This window comes from Solanum tuberosum, unplaced genomic scaffold (assembly GCF_000226075.1).
Source record: "Solanum tuberosum cultivar DM 1-3 516 R44 unplaced genomic scaffold, SolTub_3.0 scf00249, whole genome shotgun sequence".
Taxonomy (NCBI): domain Eukaryota; kingdom Viridiplantae; phylum Streptophyta; class Magnoliopsida; order Solanales; family Solanaceae; genus Solanum; species Solanum tuberosum.
This window is the reverse complement of record NW_006239187.1, coordinates 58,325-63,451: the sequence shown is the minus strand read 5'-3', so window position 1 is coordinate 63,451 and position 5,127 is coordinate 58,325.

Below are 5,127 nucleotides of genomic sequence, written 5' to 3'. Positions count from 1 at the left end.
AAAGTCTAAGTCCGAAATGTGGACATAGACGAAATGAGAACTCAGGGAAGCTTGGAAGAATTGGCTCATCCTTCAATTCAAACGACGATCACTGATCTTCTAAACGGGGTCTGTCAATAGCTGCTTGAAGATGCCCTGTACTCAACAAAAATAAGAGCGACTGCAGTATCAGTACCCAACCACAGTGTACTGGTAGGATCACGCGGCTATCCCACTAAATGTAATATAAGTCAATACAATAATAAAATCACATGCATAATATCGAACATATACAAGATTATCAACATTTACGAACAACGAACAACTTCACATTTCTCAAGATACACAATTATGACAAGTCATTGGTCCTCTCATGGAACCCAAACCCAAACAGTTAGCATCCCGGAACGTGGTACCCGATCCAAAGATTATGCCGAAACATGGCAACCGATCCCATAATTATATCGGAAAGTGGCAATCGATCCAAGTTAGTGTGTCGGAACGCAACACCCGATCCATTCAATAAGCCACAATCACAATCACAAAGTACATTCTCAAAATCATACAATCAAGTCATGATTCATGGCATTCATAGTCATATATCCTCATTTACAACAAGTGTGATCAATAATGCAACATTCACATACATACATGCATCATAATAAAGCAAAGACAAACATACATCACATAATCATAGAATCACAACTATCACCTACCTCGAAACAAGCTTGACACCCTAAGAAACTTGATTCTTCCCTTTTCGGATTCATACCGCTTGTTCTTGGTCTAAAAATAATCAATATAACACGGGAATCAATAAACAATCATTAATTACCCAAATTACTAACAATTCTATTAACCCTAGATTATACTCATGATTCCAAGTATCCAAAATAGGGTTGTTTCCACCATAGATTCTAGATCAAAACCCTACCCCATCGATAATTACCCATTAGATTACGTTCTACGGATCGAAAAACGGATTCGGGGAGTTAAAATCTTACCTTTAGCCTCAAGAATGGTGGAAAACTGTCAAGAATCGTCTGGCCATGTTCGTTCCTTAGCTCTAAAAATTGAAAAGTGCAGAATAAAGACGTTTTGGGGTTTATTTACGACCTTAAGTCGCGTCGAACCGGCCACAGCAGTCCTCACCCCGCTACAGCGACCCCCTATGGCGGCAGAAATCCTGCCCCAGCGGCTTGCACGGAACCAGTGAGCTATTTTAATAATTCCAAGACCCCCATTTCACAACACACCTTTAACCAACGACGCTCAGAAAATATCGTTCACGCTAAGATCGATTTCAGGAGTTCTACTCACCCGAATTTTATTCTGTAAAGTCGTACGGATTCCTTAACGACTTATCTAACTACTCATGTAATCAGAATTGTAAATAAGTCACTCGATTGTTACCAGATTTCCCTACACCTCAATGACTCCGATTTTTTCCAAATCTGGACTAGGTTCGGAAATTTCAAGTTACTACAAAAAAGTTTTCCGACCTAAAATTTTCCCCCGTTGGCTTTTCTATAACGACGAAACCCGGTCGTTACAATATAAATATATATAAAAATCCTAGGCCCGCCTACGTGGCGCCACCACAAACAAGGATTTCCTTTTAATTTATTTATTTCCAAAACTAGCCTTCCCTTTTCATGAAAGGTCATGACTTTTATGCAGAGTTACGACTTTTACAAAAGGTTGTGATGTTTATAAAAGGTTGTGACCTTTACGAAGTGTCGTGACTTTTCCAAATAGTTGTGACCTTTTCGATAAGGCATAATAAGCATCTGTTCACACTACCCTTTGTGTCTATAAATAGAGGGATTTCCTCTCATTTTAAAACAACAAAAATTCTAAACTTTTTCTTCTTCTGCACAATTAAATATTCGTATACTTTGCTCCTGTTGAGTGACTTACTGACACCATTATTTTTGTATCAATACGTTGGTGAATAAAATCATTCCATCCTGAGAGGATCTAATTCTTTAAACCTCAGGTATTAGAGGGGAATAATTTTCTTAAGGGGATATTGTGCATTCAGTGGACTCAATTTTTTCCTTTCTATTTCATTCTATTTTTACATATCCTGGTATGTTTTTTTTACAGTCATTAATTTATGCTTATGATATTAGTTTGTTAATTTTGAGTATATGTTTTAAACTCTATTGTTTATGTTTCTACAAAGTTTTTGTAACAACCCTCAAAATGAAGTAGGATAAAGTAGAGCCTCACATGGGTTTTATGCATACTTGTTAAAATAATGAAGAATAACATTTTTAGTCAGTTTTAAAGAGTTTGGAAGTCAAACGTCAAGGGACGACCAAGACGTTCGGAAACTAGTCTTTTACGTGTTGGTGTGTTCTAGTTGGTTGTTCATGTTTTTATGTGTTGTTTGGAGTCTAAAATTAGTGGAGGTGACCTTAGTGTCTTAATAAATGTTTTTAGGGTCAAAACGTTCGGGTACGACCCCCCAGGACCACCCTAAGGGTTCCCAAGGAGGACCCTAACCCTTGGCCAAGCAAGCTGCCAAGGCATCTTGAAAATGCTCATGGAGGGAGCATGTCCGCGTCGCGGACTAGCTCCACCATAGGCCAAATTTTTGGTTCGCATCGCGGACGTGTCGCGGACTCTACTATCTCGAAATTTAATTTTCAAAAACTTGTGGGAACACCTCCACGTCGCGGACTTGTTCCCCGACGAAATCTGCAAAAATAAAAGTCAAGTTTGACTTGTTTCAAAGGTCCAACTAAGTAAGGGGTGGTTTGGGTACTTTGGGGAACTATTATAAACGGTTATTCTACCTATTTTAGGGTATTTTAAGTTGGTTAAAACTCCAAAACCTAGAATTAGACCCCATTCTTCAAAGTGACCTTTCCCTCTCAAAAATAGATTCTCTCAAAAACTCCATTGAAGACATTGATGAAGCTCAAGCTAGAATATGGGTTTTCAATTGATTTCTTCTTCAATTTCATGGGTCTTCAAAAATTAAGGTATGGTGACTCTTGATCCTTGAATAACCTCTCATTCAAGGAGTTCTATCAAAGATTTTCAAAAGTGATTCAAAGACCAAAATTCCCAATTTTCAATCAAAACATGGGTCCCTTGTCAAATGATTTTCTAAATCATTCTATTGATGAATTAATGTGGAATTAAGGTTTTTAAGATAATTTTCAAAGGAATTCTTAAAGAAAATTTTTGAGGATTGATCCATGGTGATCATGGCTTGGAGAATTGGTAAGTTGACCTAACTTCTAGTCTATAGTATGAGAATTGATGTTGTGTGGTTTGATCCACTTATGGTGGAGGTGTTTACTTCTTGTCTATCTATGCATGTTGAGATCATGGCCTTGAAGGCAATAGATGTGACGTGAATTGATGATTATGATGCATATGTTTATGGAGTTATGCTATGAAGGTTATGTATGAAATCCTCAATGCTAGCATGATGTTTAAAGTGTGTTGATGATGAGGAGTATAATGTGAATGATAATGTTAGGGTTAAGGTGTGGTCTACATGATTGATTATGTTAGGTACTATTGTGGAAATGATCCCTACCTATATGACCCCTATATGAATGTTTGATCATATACATGTTAGGAGTACCTATTCAATGTTGAATGTGTCCTTGTCTCCTATGATGAAGTGTGGGTGTGTGGTCTATAATCCCTAAAGGCTTTATATGTGAATTGCTCACTATTTGGGGACATTGTGAATGTGTTGTGATCCCTTGAAGGGAAGTGCACTCAATATCAATGTTGTTGTTATTATTTCACTATGAGGACCAATATGCACACGCACACACTCTACATGTATAGCTATGAATATGGTGTGTTATGGTGTCTATTGTAAGGTTAACTCTTATATGCACCCTTACATCTTATTATGCATGCAAAGTGTATGATTAGCAAGGTATGGATATGTATTGCATAAATGTGTTTATGTGAAAGGCTTTCTCACATATGTACACACACACATGAATGAATGAATGAGGTTTATGATAATCTACTGAAAGTGAGTCTCTTAAAAGGTTTCCTCAATTGTACTCTAAACTAGACTATGTTATGAATATGGTATGACTATGTGAAAGGTCATTCTCACATAATGTAGGTTCTAGATGAAATGTCATTCTCATCTTAGAAACCTTTGAGCTATATGATATGATGGATTAAGTCCCTAAAGCCTATTTTATGAACTAATGTTAAATAAAGGCTTAAAGATGTTTAAAAAGGGAGTTGGAGCTTAGCACTAAGTGAACATGAAAAATGAGAGTGAAGGCTTCACATTTAGCAAGTCCGGCTTCCCACAAGAGAACCTTCACGTTTAGCAAGTCCAGGTTCCCAACATAGATGTTGTCTCATGAGATGGAAACCTCCACGCTTAGTAAGTCAAGGTTTTCTAGTAGCAATCTACTTGTTCCATAAATACGTGCCCCCGTAGGTCTTAGCTTAGTGGATCCACTAGATAGCTATTATGTATGTAGGTCCTACCTTGGCAAGTAGTACCCTCTCTTTTCGGTGTAGGAGTAGAACACCGGATTCCATGTAGCTCACATAGTCTATGTCGGTTATGGCAATGTCTCCCGAAAGTTAAGAAATGAACTAAGATAAGAATATGAACTCTAGTCAAGATTTCTTGAAGAGTTACTTAGTGTAGGTAGGACTATGGACCCTACTTATGCATTGCACAAGAGGACTCTAAGGGAGGTTATGATTAGGCTCTTTATGTAATGAAGACTATGGTCTATGTATGTTAATATGAAAGAATGTTAAGGTTGACTTTACTTATGTCAACACATGAAGTATGTTTATGCATGTGAATTACACTTATGACTTCTTAATAGGTTTACTTAGTATATGTGGGGGTATGGGACTCCATGTGTACATTGCACAAGTGAGCTTGCAAATGGGTTGTGAGGGTGGTTTACCTATGATATGAACTAAATGGGTTATGACTAATGATGTAGTAAATGAATGAGTCCTTATATGATGTTATGAAGTTTGTTGGTCTTATTTCTAAATGAAGATGTTATGACTTGTTGAATATGATGTGCCTAGTATATGGTGGCTTCCTAGGAACACTTGGTGTGAGTAGTATTACGGGATGCTACTTGCACATTGCACTAGTGTGACTTGGAGGTTGTCTTA